Below are 19,918 nucleotides of genomic sequence, written 5' to 3' on the forward strand. Positions count from 1 at the left end.
AATCAGCCATGGAGTTACATATATTCCCCATCCCCATCCCCCCTCCCACCTCCCTCTCCACCCGACTCCTCTGGGTCTTCCCAGTGCACCAGGCCCGAGCACTTGTCTCATGCATCCAACCTGGGCTGGTGATCTGTTTCACTATAGATAATATACACGTTTCGATGCTGTTCTCTCAAAACATCCCACCCTCACCTTCTCCCACAGAGTCTAAAAGTCTGTTCTGTACATCTGTGTCTCTTTTTCTGTTTTGCATATAAGGTTATCATTACCATCTTTCTAATTTCCATATATATGTCTTAGTATACTGTAATGGTCTTTATCTTTCTGGCTTACTTCTCTCTGTATAATGGGCTCCAGTTTCATCCATCTCATTAGAACTGATTCAAATGAATTCTTTTTAATGGCTGAGTAATATTCCATGGTGTATATGTACCACAGCTTCCTTATCCATTCGTCTCTGATAGGCATCTAGGTTGCTTCTATGTCCTGGCTATTATAAACAGTGCTGCGATGAACATTGGGGTGCACGTGTCTCTTTCAGATCTGGTTTCCTCTGTGTGTATGCCCAGAAGTGGGATTGCTGGGTCACATGGAAGTTCTATTTCCAGTTTTTTAAGAAATCTCCACACTGTTCTCCATAGTGGCTGTACTAGTTTGCATTCCCACCAACAGTGTAAGAGGGTTCCGCTTTCTCCACACCCTCTCCAGCATTTATTGCTTGTAGACTTTTGGATAGCAGCCATCCTGACTGGCGTGTAATGGTACCTCATTGTGGTTTTGATTTGCATTTCTCTGATAATGAGTGATGTGGAGCATCTTTTCATGTGTTTGTTAGCCATCTGTATGTCTTCTTTGGAGAAATGTCTGTTTAGTTCTTTGACCCATTTTTTGATTGGGTCATTTATTTTTCTGGAATTGAGCTGCAGGAGTTGCTTGTATATTTTTGATATTAATCCTTTGTCTGTTGATTCGCTTGCTATTATTTTCTCCCAATCTGAGGGCTGTCTTTTCACCTTGCTTATAGCTTCCTTTGTTGTGCAAAGCTTTTAAGTTTCATTAGGTTCCATTTGTGTATTTTTGCTTTTATTTCCAATATTCTGGGAGGTGGGTCATAGAGGATCCTGCTGTGATTTATGTCGGAGAGTGTTTTGCCTATGTTCTCCTCTAGGAGTTTTATAGTTTCTGGTCTTACATTTAGATCTTTAATCCATTTTGAGTTTATTTTTGTGTATGGTGTTAGAAAGTGTAAAAATACAGAATGCTTCATGAATTTGAGTGTCATCCTTGCACAGAGGCCATGCTAATCTTCTCTGTATCATTCCAATTTTAGTATATGTGCTGCCGAAGCGAGCACAAGAAGTCTTTTCAAATATGTTAGAAAGAAAAGGAGAGAAATGGGAAGAAAGAAGGTATTACAGGTAAGCCATGTGCTATGTTTGTTCATTATTTGATTATTTTTATGGTGAATAATATTGCTAATGGCTTAATATAATACAATTAATGCCAAATACAGTAATTATAAGGTGATTATAATTAAACTCAACAAGTAAATTTATGAAAAAAAAAAAACGAGATAAAGGAAGTAACATGGATGCTTCATCAATGAAAATATTACTTAATGAATAATTACTTACACACTTCAAAAATGATGGCATTTGTAGAAAGTCTTCACACTGTTAATTTTCACAGCAGGAAAAAGGATGTCTCCAGAATACATTTACCAAACAACTGATTTCCTCACTCAATGCAGAGAAATCACTTTGTGGAGTAAGTACACACATAAGTAAAAATCATGCCTGTCTGGCTAATTCCATTATTTATGCAAAACGTCTAAGTCACGAGTGGCATGTTCATAGTTTTGATATTTCATAACAACTGCTACCATTTTGTGATGATGTATATTGAATATTTCATACACATTTTCTTAAATTGTTAGATCCTCTTAGAAATTCTGCAGGAGATATTATTTCCTCCATATGATTTCTAGAAAGATATGAGGAACTGATACTCAGAGAATTTAGGTCATGTGCCCATGGTCTCAGCAGCCAATGGTGGGGTCTAGATTTGACCCTTAATAACACTGATGCTAAAGCCACCCCCTTCTGCCTTCCTTACAGCCCCAGCCTCAATGGTATTTACAGTGCTTCCCTAACCCACCTTCTAGATTCTCAAAGATATAGTTGAAAGGCCTACAGCTTAAGTAAACAGTTGACAATAAACCACATCCTGAAGACAGGACTTCTTGACGTCTGGCCTCTCTGGATCTGGAGTTGTGGAAGAGGAGCAGTATGGTGGTGCTGGGGCAGGAAGTAGCTGATGGAGCAGTCTGTGGGTAGGACAGGACCAGCTGAGTCTGCTGACACCCTGACTACTGATCCATCTCTTCTGTCACTGTGGGCACACACCTCCATGAATAATGGCCGCTGGACCTGGTTTTTAAAACCTGATTCAAACCTTCCATAAGAAAAGCTTCCTTCTCCAAAACTGCTTTTGCTTAGCACTTTGGCAATTTTAATTCACACAAAAGGGATTCCTTGACCTTTCATAGGTTCTGGATTGTTTTTGGTTTGGGGGGAGATTTTATCGTAGTTCTGAAGTTTGTTGTTAAATTCAAGGATGTCTTCTCATTGTATGTTGGAAAGAGAGAAGTCTGGAGTCCCAAGGAACCAAACCAGTGAAAGAAATCCTACTGCTACTATCTTCCCTGTGCCCTCTGGTGGTGGTGGGTGCTCTCTGTTAGTCGTCGATATTCGAATTAAAGAGAGGAGAGGCAACAGGTGTGATCCACTCAATCAAAGCCCAGCCACACAGCAACGAACACAGAGGCTTTGGCAGAAGAATGAGGGAGAGGAGGAGGCAGCTACAGAGTGACGGGTACACACACACAGGGAGGAGGAGATTTCAGTTAATTCAAGGGACAGATTCATTTCCTGTGGTGACTCTGCACCACAGTTATGGTTTAGCTGTCAACTATGATATCACACATCTTTGCTGGTGAGAGAGATCTATCCCAGGAAGAAAATTTAGTGGACAAGGGGGGAGTTCCCCTCCTAAATAATCCAGACATTTGAGTCCATCTCAAGTCAAAAACTGTTTTGCTACCCAAGGTAGGACACTAGTAACTTAGAAACACTCAAATGAGAACTGCAAAGACAGGTAGAAACAGTCCATCAGAGAAACAAAGAATACAAAATAGCAAGAGGATCATTGAGACAACTTTTACCAAATTGACTGAATTGGACTTTGGATGAAGAATCATAAACCATATAAAAGGAAACAACAGTGATAAGGTCTTTGGAATTTTTTTTATATAGGTGATTATATAAGTACATATTTGCAGAAGAATTGACAACTGATTACACTTTAGAAATGATTTGAGATTCTTAATAAATAGTCTCCCCAAAATGTTATAAGGAAACTTCTTAAAGAGGGGGAAAGCCCCAAGGTGTATGGAACTCATCCAAATATTCAATGCTGACTTAATGTTACCAATGTGCCAAAAATGAGCTGAGGAGTACTCATACATCTCTCTCTGACAGACACTTTGGGTGGCTGATTCATCATTCATTTCCCAATCACCTTCTCTGTTCAATACCTCTAAAATAGAAGCACAATTTTTAGCCTTCTTAATAGATTGGGAATAGGGGGAGAGGTGACCATTCTGGTCATGATGAATTTCATTTGTGAATCACATCTAAAGCGAATGTGTCTTTGGGAATAATTTTAATCTCTGTTGGAGATTAGAAAATATGAGATTATTTCTTCCTTTCTATCCTCATCAGTTTGACCCATCTCAGTAAACCATATTTTTAATATTATCTCAAAATATTGACATACTGTTTTTGTACAGTATTAATAAATGTTTTACATTGCCACAAATAATAGCTTACTGCAATGCCACTGCATTCATTCAATCTTTTGCCAAATTTTATTAAACATCTGCTATGTTCTAGGCATTGGGCTTCCCTGGTGGCTCAGTGGTAAAGAATCTGCCTTCAATGCAGGGGATGCATGCAGGAGATGCAGGTTCAATCCTTAGGTCAGGAAGATACCCTGGAGAAGGAAATGGCAAGCCACTCCAGTATTCTTGCCTGGAAAATCCCATGGACAAAGGAACCTGGTGGGCTACCAGTCCATGGGGTTGCAAAAGAGTCTGACGTAACTTGACAGCTAAACATAACAGCCATCTTCTACGCAATGTGGCATATACACCGTTTAGTTCTCCAGACATAATTATGCATAGCTCTTCATCACAAATAGTTTTAAAATACATCATTTAAAACGGGTCCAACCCCAGAATCTTTCGAGTACTGTTTGGGTGGGTGCGTGGGTGTGCATGTGCATTGTACTTTGGAGAACTAATATGGCAATTGGCTTGTCTGTGTGGAATAAGACAATTCCATTAATAGCAAGCTATTTAATTTACCAGACTTCATTTTCACCCCTGTAAACTGGAGAGAAACAGTTATCTTAAAGTATTGCGGTGGTTAGAGATAATTCACTTTAAATTCTTGTCACCTAGTGGTTAGCTACTCATGAAATGCTACCTATTTCAACCTTTGATGAGAAATGTTCTCTGACTTCAGTTCTGTTGTTTATCCATTGAGTTGGGTGTGGGAAAGTTCACTCTTATTGACTATTCATTGAACTGAATATTTTGTATCAAGTTGCTGTGTAAGAAACCCTTCAGTAATCCCAAACTCAGAAATGAGTCCAATTATTCGATTACGGATGAAAAGTATAAATATGTCTCCATTAGAGGCTGATCCTTTAAGGCAGATACTCAATTAAAATGTCTTATACTGACACTTTGCCTTTCATAAATCTTTCTGGGGAGGACATTCAAATTGCAAGTAATTTTAGCCTCTGGTCTTGATTTTCCACAATCTCTTAATGAGAAAATGAGCACATATTATTTTTAAAAAAAATTTTTATTTCTGCCTTGAGAGAAAAGTAGTAAGAAGAGTTGTGTGTCTTAAATATTTACAATGACACACACTTATTCCATAACTTTAAACATTGTTATTTTATAAATATTTAAGATAAAGATAATCTAGTTTTTACTTACAAGATTTAAAGCAAATTAATTCCTCATTAGTTATGGAAGAAGACACTTTGAAACAAGTTGTTTATTTTACAACAGGAGAGTGATGTGCCAATGGAAACAATTAAACTAGAGTTGCACCAAAAATCAGCAGCTCAGTCAGTGGAACATAATAGCAAATAATCCACTGACTAACTTTCTGTTCCCTTTTTCAAGCCCATGTTCTTACAAAAGTGTAAAGCAACAATTAAATACACACACACACACACACACACACACACACACACACACACACATATATATCTCCCATATTTCATTAAAATAAATCACCAATTGGGTTCAAAGAGTAGTCATGCTATTAATATACAACAGTGTGTCTAAAAATGTTAACTGCAACTATAGAGAATTCACAGATGGTGCAGAGGGTGATGGGTGTATGAGACAAATTCTGAATATAAATACATAGATATTATCTCATGAACACACACACGAAAATCTCCTGACAATAGTTAAGTGGATCCAGTGTACCACTTGTAAATATCAGATGCTGAAAGCAGCAGCTGATACCATACATAAACTTATTTGTAGAAAGATATATTTTATATAACAGTGTTTTATTGATAGAGTAAGGAGGTAAAGTCACATGCAAATTACTGTCAAGAATGAAAACAACTGCAACCCTTAAGACTATCTCTTAGAACTAAAAACAATTTACCCAAAAGATGATATTTGGGCAAGTTTTGAACATGCGGCTAATATTTCTTAAATATTTTTTCTTTAAGAAAGTGTAATGCTTTCCATATTGAGGCATATCTACCTTACCCACTGCACTCCTACATGACCATCTGGGCCACAGAAATCATAAGCAGCTTGCTTGACATAAAAAGTGGGGATAGATGAGGTTTGCACGTCTCTACCCTTTCTCTGTTCACAGTCTTCTGAGATAGAGTGTTCTCTTTTTCCCAAAAACGGCAGGGTATTAGATTTCTAGTACAATGACTCCCAGTGCTTAACTATTTCCCTTGACTTATTTCTACTTAATTAAAAGAATAATTATTACAGAGTTACAGAATAAATAAAACACTGATGTATTTTTTTACATTGCTGAGCATTTTGTGTACTTTTGACAGTTCAATCTTAAATTCAGATTCCCTTCCCCCACCATAAATTAAGGAGCATATATTGCCATCTAGTGTCCTTCTGAAATAACACTTCTACCAGGATCTCGAAATAAATCATGTCAAATTAGACAAAGAGAATGTACAATTTTTGCAAGTAGGTAATTTGGATTTTCTGAAGGAGATGGGGATACCAGACCACCTGACCTGCCTCTTGAGAAACTGGTATGCAGGTCAGGAAGCAACAGTTAGAACTGGACGTGGAACAACAGACTGGTTCCAAATAGGAAAAGGAGTACGTCAAGGCTGTATATCGTCACCCTGCTTATTTAACTTATATGCAGAGTACATCATGAGAAACGCTGGGCTGGAGGAAGCACAAGCTGAAATCAAGATTGCTGGGAGAAATATCAGTAACCTCAGATATGCAGATGACACCACCCTTATGGCAGAAAGTGAGGAGGAACTAAAGAGCCTCTTGATGAAAGTCAAAGAGGAGAGTGAAAAAGTTGGCTTAAAGCTCAACATTCAGAAAACTAAGATCATGGCATCTGGTCCCATCACCTCATGGGAAATAGATGGAGAGACAGTGGAAACAGTGTCAGACTTTATTTTTTTGGGCTCCAAAATCACTGCAGATGGTGACTGCAGCCGTGAACTTAAAAGACGCTTACTCCTTGGAAAGAAAGTTATGACCAACCTAGATAGCATCTTAAAAAGCAGAGACATTACTTTGCCAACAAAGGTCTGTCTGGTCAAGGCTATGGCTTTTCCAGTGGTCATGTATGGATGTGAGAGTTGGACTGTGAAGAAAGCTGAGCGCCGAAAAATTGATGCTTTTGCACTGTGGTGTTGGAAAAGACTCCTGAGAGTCCCTTGGACAGCAAGGAGATCCAACCAGTCCATTCTAAAGGAGATCAGTTGGGGATGTTCATTGGAAGGACTGATGCTGAAGCTGAAACTCCAGTACTTTGGCCACCTCATGTGAAGATTTGACTCATTGGAAAAAGCCCTGATGCTGGGAGGGATTGGGGGCAGGAGGAGAAGGGGATGACAGAGGATGAGATGGTTGGATGGCATCACCAACTCGATGGATATGGGTTTGAGTAAACACCAGGAGCTGGTGATGGACCGGGAGGCCTGGTGTGTTGCGACTCATGGGGTTGCAAAGAGTCGGACACAACTGAGTGACTGAACTGAACTGAACTGATCTCACAAGGTTGTTGTGGGAATTAAGTTAGTTAATATTTGTGAAGATCTTAGAACAATACTTGGAAAATAGTGGGTCCTATACAGGTGCTTATGTGGTTAGTATCATAATTAGTTGTGAAACCATCTCATGACATCTTCATCCTACCTCCAGAACACACATTCTGAACATAGTATCTATGAATTTTTTTTTTTTACTGAAATATAATCCTTCTTAGTTCTAGGAGCCTCCAGTTCCCACAACAATGCATATTGTGTGATAGGGGGAAGTGGTAGGACAGCAAAATCTGTCCTGGGAAATGCCCTTATCAGGAACTTTGACTTTCTGCCTAAAGCACTGTGAGTCCTGGTTATATCAGACATATATTGCTGCCTAGATTCCTACTCCATAACCAGCAGGTTTAGATTAGGGAAAATGCCCAGATTCTCTTAAAGTCTAGATATCAGCTGGGGAAATGCAAACCATCGTAAGGCAAAAAGAGGCAGGCAATTATCAGATGGTGCAAATAAATATACAAGAAAGTATCAGAGTAAGGCTTGGCCTTGAAGAAACTAGAGCCTTTAATCTCTGCCATTTCAGAAGTAGCTAAATATATCGTCCTCTCTTTTTTAAAAGCCACACTGCCAGTTCTTCATGACCTATGTCCTGCTTTCTCTTACTTTAAAATGATGTTTAAAATCCATTATAATAAGCTAATCACTATGTTAGAGACCAAAACACCACTATACTGTTTTTTCAAGCTCTTCTCTGCCTAAAAGTCAGTAATTTCAGGAGATACACTGGGTGGTGGACCTAATATGACAAGAGTCAAGGCTGCCAGATGAGACAAACAAGTTTCCATCCTTGGCAACTGACCTGCCCCATCACAATGTAGAATTTCTATATACAGTTTATTGTAAAATAAAAATTTATTTCCTCTGGTGTTTTCAGTATTTTAGAACTAAAAATATCAGAGGAATTCTTTCTTTCATGATTTTAATAACAAAAAAATATGGAACACTACAATTATATGGCATGAAAAATGTAAAATATCTGTCTCCTTAGAGAAAAAATTTGCTAACACCTATTTTAAATTGACAAGTGTGCCTTTTATCCAGGAGTTCCAGCTCATTCTAAGATTGTATCTCAAGGGAACAAGTGAACAAATAAAGACACAGGCAGGGGTGTCCACTGTAATGGTGTGCAAAATAGCAAGAAGTTTAAAAACAATCTAAAGTACACAAAAGATAATTTATAAATGCATATATAATAAAAGGGCATATAGATTCAGAATGTATACCAAAATATCGACTATTAAAAATGGTTGAAAAGGGTGAGATTTGATGTGACACAGAAATGCTTGAACAACAACGATCATGCCACACCTAACTCTCACTGAGTAATTAACCCAGACCAGCTACTGTGCTATTATTCCCTTTACATGTAGTAGTACCCTCAATTTATAAGTTACAACACTGAGGTTTGGAAAGATTATATATGTTCTGAATCAAGTAACACAACTTAAAAGTGGCAGAGCTGAACAGAGATCTGCCTGTTTTCCCAAAGACAGAGAAAGAGACAAAGCTAATAGATTACAGCTTACAGAAGAGCCACTGGCACTTCAAAATGCTCTGCATAGCCATGAAATGACTACAAAAGAACATTTTCCCCCTTGAACTGCTTGATAGTGAGCTGCTGATCTCAGAACCCCACAACACTTTCATGTTATTTCATCAAACAAGAGCATTCTCCCATGTAACTATAATACAATGATCATCATTAAAGCCAGAAATTAACATTGGTATATTTTAACACTCATATACCAATTGTCCCAAGAATGACTTTATAACAAAAATGTCCTACTCAGAACCATTCACTGTACTTCCCTATCAAGTCCTTTTTAGCTATGGCCTATTTTCTATCTTTCCTTGACTCTCAAACTTTGACACATTTGAAGATTGAAGGTCGGGTATTTTGCTAAATGTCCCTCATGGGTTTGTCTGCTATAACCTCATGGTTAGATTATAAGCACATTTTGTTCTGTTTTCTTTTTTTATCATCTTAATGATTTAAATTTGCCCCATTACTGGTAGTGCTCATGTTATTATTATAAATGATGTTCAGTGGTGCTTCTCCACTGCAAAAATAACTTTTTTCTCCAGAAATTTTTTGGTAATGATTTACTTTGAAATGGTACAAAATTTATTTTTCTCTTCAAAATTATTCATTTACTTATATATGGTTAGATTCATGATTTCCTGTTTTATGCAATGATTAATAATGATTAATCTGTTACTAGCATTACTGAGGCTTCCCAGGGGGCGCTATTGGTAAAAAACCCACCTGCCAGTGCAGGAGACATAAGAGGTCCCCTGGAGGAGAGCATGGAAACCCACTCCAGTATTCTTGCCTAGAAAATCCCATGGACAGAGGAGCCTGGCCCATAGGGCCACAAAGAGTTAAACCCGACTGAAGCAACCTAGCGCACAAGCACACTAACATTATTTATTTTAATGCTCAAATTACACTTAATTTGGCAAAGAGAGTCCCCTCCAAACTGACTTTTATGTTGTTTTGACATGGATCATCACTCTGTGCATTTTCTTATATTCTGGCACAAAACTGGTTCCTATTAGTGGATAATATTAATACATTCAGAAAATAAGATATGAGCATAAGGTGTGCTCATTTTTACTGATATCTCACCTTTCCCAGACCTTTTCAGTGGACAAAAAAAAAAAAAAGGAATGAAAACACACACACACACACACACACAAACACACACTTCCATGAAGTCATACTGAAACTTTGAATTCCAATCTACCAAAACTGAAGGTATTCCTTTCAGTTTTCTCACTTTTGATATTTGATCTCCCTTCTCTGACAGTGTGCAAGCAAGCTCCCATTGTCCTTAATTTTCTTGTTTCTCTATTAATACCCCTGTTCATAACCAATATTTCATCTCTTCCAATCCTCACCTTGGGCTCCAACAATTAATGTGGGGCCATCCCTAACAGGTTAGCCTTAGTCCTTATCTATTTGTATCCAACACACCAAGCTGGGCCTCTCCCACCACCCACAACATGGAGGCAGACCTTTCTGCCCGGCTTCACCTCTGTTTCCCTGTGCCAGGGTCACTGTGGCTCCCTTACCTTCTAGCACAGGTTTTCTGTCACTCTGCCCAACATAATGGCTTTAGAACTTAGTTATCCATGAGGGGGAAAATAGGGAAAGGAAAAAATTGGGAATAATCAGTCAATCACAAAATTTAATACCACCCAGCATAATGCAAACTTGGGACAAGAGAGTGGAGGAATATGTTCATGGAATAGGACATTCTACAGAATATGTCCAAGAGCTGAGAAAATGTGAACTGCCAGAAAAATTAACCTAGAAAGATAATAATGTGACTGTGCTGTTGACAAATATTCACTAAAAGGGAAGAGACGGTAGGGAAGAAAAAAGTTTCTGGATTTGGGATAAAGAAAAATATGTCTTCTATGGATGAGGACTTTGATGTCTTTTAATACAGAGAGAAGTACCTCCTTTATTAAGACTCTGCATTATAGACAGTGTGGCTGTGCATTTCAAATTTTCTAAGTCAGTCACAATTGTAGATAATATTATCTTCTCATTCAGTCTTGTTCATACAAGTATAACTAAATCTATTGTAAGGGATTGGTAAGCCTGTGTGTGTGTGTGTGTGTGTGTGTGTGTATGTGTGTTTATATCAGAAACAAATCTTTTGTTATTTCACAAGATCCTATTTTAGAGGAAGATATGATCATTCTAACCACATAATTTTGATTTGACAATTGACTTTTCAAAAAGATTGTACGAGCATGGGGGGATTCTAATGATCCAAGGTCTGTCTCCTAAATTACTTAGCATCCACGTCAAAATCTCACCCACTGCTCTATATTCATCTCATAACAGAAACACCAAGAATCCATGCTACTTCCATAACAATCATTTTTGGTATTACAAGACAATGATAATCTATATTAGACTTTGTACTAAAGTATTTTGCATATTATGGGGTCAAGCAGTACATAGCTGTAGAATACAAATCCATCCCCACTTATAAAATAAGAAACTGATTTAGTCACTTATGTAGAAGTTTTAAGAGCACAACTTTTAAACACAGAACAGGAATTCTTAATCTGGTCCTTTTGACTTCAGTATATGTGTTAAATACTACCTCATCATGCTGCCAAAAGAAGATGATATGGAATTTATAAATATTTGATGCCGCTAGGAGCATGCACTAGAGGAAGGAAAACAAACCCTCCACATGAAGTCTTCTACAATATCCATTTTTACTTTGAAAAAGCAAACAGGATCTGGAGATGTTAGGCTGAAAGGCTGAAAGCCCAACTTGGCAACTTCTTAGGGCCTAGAGCAAGTTATTTAACTTCCCTGTGCCTCAATTTTTTCACTCATGAATGGTAAAAAAAAAATATATATATATGTTTCCTAAGGACCAAATGAAATAATGCATAAAGCACTAAATGCAGTACCTGGCACATGGTAAACATAATTAATTTTTATTGTTATTATTGCAATTGATGATGGTATTGTTGTTTCATACCCCTAGCCATGCTTTTACATCTGCTGCTTATTTCCTAAGATTAATTTCATCAGGGTTAAAGGTTGAAACTTGAGGAATGACAATCCTTGACAAGACTAACCCATCCTTAATTATGACAGTTTATAAAGTCCTAGTACATAGCATCAAGCAATCAGTTAATGTGCAAATACTTCATAAACACCACCTATGTGCCAGATGCTATTCTAGCCATTAAAGAATATTTCCTATAGGAAAATACAAATGAGTTCCTCGCCATCACTGAACTTTCCATCTTGCTGGTTCTTAAGTGTGCTTCATGCCCAGAGTAAAAATAAGAGGCTGAGATACAGTGCCTATTCTCTGGCAAACATTCTAGAGATGTTAGAGTCACAGAAGGCACAGTTAGAGAGTTATTTCATGATAAAAGTATTGGCCCTTAAGTACAAAGGTCCCAAGATAAATCAACCCAAGACTGAGAGCATGTTGCCTCTGTGTAGGCCCCTTGAAAGAGAAGCAAAAATGGAAATATTAAATAAAACAGTGTTCAGTCTGAAAACTGGAGGCATTGAGAGGGCTCTCTTTGCTAGTATTACATTTTTGTTTGCAATAATGAAATCTTTCAGATATAAAGGGAGTATCAACACACACTGTGAACACCTGTATATGTATCTTGCAATCAAAAAAATAAATATTTATTGATTGAAGCTTTCTGTGAATTCCTTCTTACTGTCTATGAATATCACAGATGATTGCATCTGAGCAGCTGCCCAATGGCTGTATCGTCACCTTTTCTGTATCTTCATGGATAAGATTATTCAAGTACTTCAAGGGTATGAATAGCCAACTACTTATAAAAATGCTTTCTAGTAAAACAAATGCCTTTAAATGAGCCAAAACAGTCACTCATTGTCTGCTTTTGAAATGATTCCAAAGTTCAGAGTCAAGCAAAGTCATTTACCTGATAACAGGCAATGTGCCAGGCCTACTCACTAACTCTGGTTTATTTAATTTTCATCACAATCTTAAAATGATCACTGTTTAACAGACAAACCAAACCTCTAGGGGATCACTCTTGAGCCCACTCAGCATCACCAACCTATCTATGAATGTGTTAAAAAGCTTAATGGAACTCCAGTACTGGCTTTATCCCACACTGACTTTAAGCCTTACTTTCCATATCTGCAAAGGAGAGGCAGTAATAATATCCATGATTAGAATAGTAGATATAATAGATAGTAGAATAGTAGATAAAATAACCATCTATGGTGCTTAGCACAGTCTCATGAAGAGTAGATAGATGCTCAACAAATAGTAACTGCTATTATTCTTTCTCATGAGAATGACCTGCAAAAGACCATTCATGACATAAAGACATCATGGCTTCTCTCCTCATTTAACTGCCATAGCCCAGCTTGTCCTCACCCTTCTCTCCACAGGGAAAACTAGAATTGGCTTGGAAATAACCTCAACTGGAACATTGGTGAAAGGTCCGACCTTGCAGGGAAGTCTGAGTGAAGTGATTGGTGTGGCTACATCAGAGGCTTTGTTCAATGGTCTGGTCTCCAGGCTGCAGACTAAGTTGAAAGATCAGTGCTTTCTCTACCTCTTATCAAAGAAGCAACACATGTTACACTGTTAAGAGGAGTATATAGGAGTTATTGTTTTTTTTATGAATGAATGCTTTGGAATTAAAAAAAAAATAGACTATTTTACGGGTACAAGTTGGTGATGCCTCTGTCACCCTAAAACAAAAATTATTACAAAATAAAACTTATAAAACTATTTGAAACTGATATTTTTTAAGTCAAAAGAAGAAGAAGAGGAATAAAATGGCTATTTCCTGGCAAGCTAGGGCAGTTTTAGTTGTCTCAGGTTTGCTGTAAAATAACATGTTTGCAGAGAGCTGTGAGAGGAAATTTCTCTAGATTCAGATCCAAGGACTTTATCTATTCTTCCCTGGAGGGAGCCTGGTGTGTTCTAAAAAATCAACTAGTACAGAGTCTTTTGCAGACTCACCAGCTCAGATGCCAATAAAAATATTTTTGGATCAACCCACTGACATTTTTATAAGGAGCATGAAAAATTCTATATTGAAAGAGCCAACTTCCACAAACCCCATAGGTCTTTCCTTCGGCCAAGAACAATATTGAAGTGAATAAGAGTACTTGACAGGACCAGATTTGAAGTGTTCTTTTCATGTGGGAAGTGTGGGAAGATTTACCAGCTCGTTGTTGACCTTTTCCGCAGACACATTTTGATTTGTTTCCTACTCTGTGTAAGAAACTTGTTTGAATTCTCCATCAAGACGAGAAGATGGTAATTTGGTGGTTGATGAAATTGGCCAGAACCACAGGTCATTTCTGAACTCCAAGTTTCCTCCAAGAAAAAACAGTCTTACACTTGCGTCTCAGGATGAAGGTTACTTGAGCGTCTGTACCCTGTGGCACAGAGAGAATCTCTCAGCATAGACAGCAAGGCCCGTACCTGCACAACAATCTTGTCTGCCAATGCAGCCTTAACCTCCCTGCCCTGACTGTGTCCAGCTTCACTGTTACTCTTTCTGGTACTTGAATGTAAACAAGATCATTGCAACCTGGGTCCTCTGCCAACTCTCTCATTTTCCCTGAATGATCTTTCTCTCAATTTCCCTCATTTCACGACCAAACTCTCTTCTACTTGTATTAAGCTGGCTCATCCTAAGCCTTCAGCCAAAATTTTCACTTCTTCAATGAGGATATCCTTATATGTCAATATATTTTAAGCCCTTTGTTATTTTTGGTTGTAGTCTGTCGTAGCCTGTAAATTTTTGATAGTTCCTCTACAAATACTCTTATGACCTGCAGGTCACTACTGCAAATTAAGTCTATTTTAAATCTTTTGACCAGACTTTATCATTAGAAAGTAATTCTTAATTAAAAAATAAAAATCTCTCTGTAAGCTGAGTGTAGGATACATTAGCTAATTAAAAGTTTTTGTGCTAAATCAGGTAATTGAAAGGAGCATATGCAAAGGCCCTGAGATCAGAGAGACCTCATTACACTGGAAGAATTTGAGTAAGATTGATATTCTTGGACTAGAGGACAGGAGGCTGGAAAAATTGACAGATACTTATTTTCCATATTAATTTTTAAACTTAATTCTACACAAAGAGACCAAAGGGAAATGGTGTGATATTCTTAATGCTGTGTAACATGATGGACTGGAAAAGGGCAAGAGTTTGTCAACCCCAGAAACATCCTTCAAATTCCATCTTTGTCTCCAAATCCATTGATTCTGCCTTAATTCATGCTCTATGACATCTTGACACGTCAAGTATCTGGTTTATGATTTCTGTCTTTCATAACTGGTCTCCCAGCTTCCAATATGTGTGATGTGCATATGTATCCCTTTCTTCTGATCACCAGCAAAATCTTAAGAAGTTTCAGGGTTGATCTGGAGTAAAATCCTGGATGCACTGCCTATAAGCTTTGTGGCCATAGGTGAGTTAGTTATCCTCTCTTGCCTTCAAATCCATCATCAGTGAAATGAGAATAATGGTGTCTAGTTTGTAGGGTTATTCTAGTTCATTAACTTTATGACATCCATAAAATACCTACTATGGGGCTAAAATATATAAGAGGAACATAATAAGTAGGGGCTCCTATAGTTTGTTTTTTATATTCTGTTATAAAAAGTAGGTTGTATAGGTCCTTCGACAAGCAGGATTGTAGAGAGTTCACCCTATTCTTGGAGACAGAAATTATTCCAGAGAGAGGCCATGCATATCTCTCCAGCTTGCTCTGCTAATAATACCACTTCCTCACCCTGTCTCCACACTCCAGGCACATCACCATTCTCACCCTCCCTGTTTATCTCCAATTCCATGGCTTCTGCACATATTGATCTCTCTGTATATAATGGCCATCCCTATTTATTCACTTGGAAAACTCCAAGTCATCTTTTAGGACCAAATGTACATTTATACTTATCTCTATAGTCACAAACATTTTTAAGCACCTATATGAGTAATTCCCTATGTTTGAGTCAAAGGTAGAAATTACACGTAGAAAAGGCACTGGCTGGAATAGAGATAAGTTATTTAGACTCAGAAGCTCTGAATTATTATTGGCTTTATAAGCATGAAGAAATTCCCTGTCTGAGAGTCAGTTGCTTCATCTTTATCATGAAGGCATTAATTATTACAGATTTATGAGATATGTGGGACATACAAACGAAATGAGATTGTGGTTATGAAACCTTAAAACTTAACTCAGTTATTAGTTGTTTTTAACACAGCATCCTATACCTTTATGAAGGGTAGAATTTAACACATAGAAAAACCAAATAAAAACACACATAGAAAACTCTACATTAAAATGTGCATAGAAATATAGACAAGTTCTGGTTGCAGGTGGTGATGCAACAGCATGCTGACCTCCCAGAAACATGCCAAATTCACAGCTATATATGAAACAATGTTCTCTGGGAGGGAAAAAAATAGAAACTGGCTGAACGATTTCACATTGGGCAAAAGAGAGAGACAGGTAGACACAGTCTCACCATAATCCCCATCTCTGGTGCTGTGACCCAGAGTTGGTAGGAAACTCAGTACCCACATTTTGTGTGGGAAAGGCTCATTTGCATGTCTTGAAACACTGGGCTGAGGGATAGGCATCTGATCTAACACATCTATGTGGGCCTGCTGCAATATAACATGACACCATATAAATGTAATACACAGAATTCAATTCACATAGAAAAATATATTTATAAAACATCATATCAATATTCAGATAATGATAGCAATTCAAGAAAAGTTATGTGTAATGATGTGATTAGTTAATTCTATAACAAATAAGACAAAATGTCCTGTGAGTTAATGGTCAAGGGTGTCAACATGGAAGAAGTGTGACTTAAAGACCAAATAGAATTCATATATAGCAGGAGAAGGCTGCCTGTGCTTCCTTACAGGGCTCCAGAGCTGGAATTACAGAGTAGCTGGTAAACATTCTCAAGGGTTGAGAATGGGAGGTAGGGGTTGAGGTAGGGGAGTGGTTTGCTACTTCATTTATATCATCTTGATGACTGATGGAGCTGAGACAATTTTTATATATTCATTGATCATTTGTAACCTTTTATGAAGTGACTATTCAAATCTTATCCATTTTTCCTTTTTAAAATTGATTCATAAGTGTTTTTTATATAATCTAGATGTTAATAGAAATGTATTTTGCAAAGGTATTCTCCTATTTTGTGGGTTTGCTTTTGAGAAGTGTTATTTTATAACAGTTTTAGACTCACAGAAAAGTTATAAAGATAATACAGAAAGTTTCCAATACACCCAGTTTCCAGTTTCCCTTATTATTAAGATTTTATATAATTATGATATATCTGTATATTAATAAACTGATATGGATAAATTCTTATTAAATAAGGATGCAGTTATTGATATTTCCTTAGTGTCTTTTTCCTGTTCTGGGATCCAGGGTACCAGGAAAGAAAAGGTCAAATGTTTCTTACTTGATGTTTTAGTATTGGAATATAGGATTCTATGTTATACTACTTGAATATTTTAAAATTCAAGGCCAGGTGAAATTTTGGAGTCAGGTGGCTCTGTTAGAATCCTAAATCTATCATTGCCTGCCTGTAAGGCCTTTGTCCAGTTATTTAATCTCACTTAGCAACATATTCACACCTATAATATGAAGATAATGATAGTACTTATATGCAATAGTTCATTGAATCAACATTCATTAAATTATGATTATATGCAAGGTCATTTGCAAAATACGTTTTTATATCGGATCATTTAAATTTCATATAAATCTTCATTTTACTGACTGGGAGAAGCTAAATATTATAAATCCTTCTCTGAAATGTACAACCATATATATGCTTTGATTTAAAGTAATTTCCAGTCAGATTTTTCTTTATCCTTTACTTACATCCTAGATAAGGTTGAAATATACATTCATTGCTGCAAAACACACACATTTATAAGAATGTTTATCTGGCAAGGGAATTTACCAAATTTTAATAACCCCTTTTAAAATGACAACTCTGCCTATTTCTGTGACATCTTCTATCCTTATACTCAACTATTCCTGCCTGAGTAAACATCCCCTCAGTAAAAAATGTATCATAAACTAATAATGTGCATATTCCCATACTCAATATTTTATCTCATCTGAAATATACGTTATCACTTTGTTTCATACCTCTTACTTTTGGGCTTCCCTGGTAGCTCAAAAGGTAAAGAATCTGCCAGCAATGCAAGAGACCCGAGTTCGATCCCTGGGTCAGGGAAGATCCCCTGGAGAAGGGAATGGCTACTCACTTCAGTATTCTTGTCTGGAGAATTCCATGGACAGAGAAGTTTGGAGGCTACAGACCACAGGGTCACAAAGAGTCGGACACGATAAGTGACTAACACTCACTCACTTTCTATTTTCTTCATTGTCCATGGTATTTAAAGCTGTCTTTATAATTTATATTAATTTCTTATGACAAAATTGCAAATAGAAATTGATTAGTCTTATGAAATATTTAATCTAATATATTGTTGTCTTTCCAATCCATTCACATATGAGTATGATCAACTTCTTCTGATTAATCATTTTCATTTTATCATGTCAATAATATTGAATTTTATCTTGATCTGTGTCTTACAGACAGTGTAAAATATTATAGATAACAAGCAGACCAATAATCTATTATCCTGGTTATAATTCCTAAGGGGAGGGTGAAAAACTAATACTACAAGTAACAATGTAAGATTAACTCTCACTGATAACATTATTAAAGGGGTAATGTAGGTATAACCATCAGCCATTGGAATCCATGAAGTATATTCTAGTATAACTAGTATGACTACTTCAGTATGACTTCTGCTTCTGCCCATAATAGAGAAACTAGCCCTGGTCTTCCAACCAAAAACCACTACAAAACTGGATAAATTATATAAAGCAATTGTTTTCAGACACTGGAATATAGGTGGCATAGAACTTCCTTTCTTTGATGGTGGAGAAACGTGTAAAGTGAGCCCTTCAACTCCTCAAACTTTCTGACTTAGATTACTTTCAAATCTATGGCCTGAGAGAGCCAAGAATTTAGGCAGAACATGACCATCTCGCCAAAAGAGGATAGAGAAATTGACAACTGAGTTACTAAACGTGTGAAGTGAAAGTGTTAGTGACTCAGTTGTGACCCCATGTTCTGTAGCCTGCCGGGTTCCTCTGTCCATGGAATTCTCCTGGCAAGAATACTGAGTAGTTAGCCATTCCTTTCTCCAGGGGATCTTCCCAACCCAGGGATCAAAGCCTTGCAGGTGGATTATTTACCATCTGAGCTTTGCAGGGAAGCCTTGCACTGCAGGTGGATTATTTACCCTCTGAGCCACTCAGGGAGATACTGAGTTACTAAAGTGATCAGAATTTGTAAAGACATGTACTAAAATGAAGATGGGCCAGGAAGTTTGCACACACAGAAAAAGGAGTGTCCAAACTTAAAGATGCCCCGCTAGGTTTCCAGCCATATGCTAAGCTGTGCATGTAAAGAGCAAGGATCTTGAAGATGGGCAAAGAAAAGTTTCCAGGAGGGATACTGAAGAAGAGTGAAGAAGAAGTTAAAAACCATGGTGGTCTTGATGGCCAGAGCAGAATGACTTTCGGGGCTTCTCAGAACAAATGCGAGTTATTACAGTTATTACAGTACAATGTAATCTATTATGTAATATGATTATGTAAAAAAATGTATATACCTTAATTAAAAATACTTTATTGCTAAAAAATGCTAACCTTTTGAGCTGACTAACATATGAGCCTCCAGTGAGTTATAATCTTTTTGCTAGTGGAAAGTTTCAAACTATTGTGAGTATTACCAAAATATGACACTGAGACACAACATGAAGAAATGCTGTTGGAAAAATGGTACTTAAGGACATGACAGGGTGGTCACAAACTTTCAGTTTGTAGAAAAAAATGTAATATCTGTAAAGCATAATGAAGAAGCAGAAG

At 37.2% G+C, this 19,918-nt stretch overlaps 1 non-coding gene across 1 annotated transcript; it reads right to left on the reverse strand.

Annotated features, from left to right (window-relative positions):
* Positions 1-1,250: 1,250 nt before the first annotated feature.
* On the reverse strand, positions 1,251-1,357 carry LOC136162045 (U6 spliceosomal RNA). The gene has a single exon (XR_010661897.1). It is a non-coding gene; the product is annotated as a U6 spliceosomal RNA (small nuclear RNA).
* Between the last annotated feature and the right edge of the window lie 18,561 nt (positions 1,358-19,918).

This window comes from Muntiacus reevesi, chromosome 2, assembly GCF_963930625.1.
Source record: "Muntiacus reevesi chromosome 2, mMunRee1.1, whole genome shotgun sequence".
In the NCBI taxonomy this organism is placed as follows: Eukaryota; Metazoa; Chordata; class Mammalia; order Artiodactyla; family Cervidae; genus Muntiacus; species Muntiacus reevesi.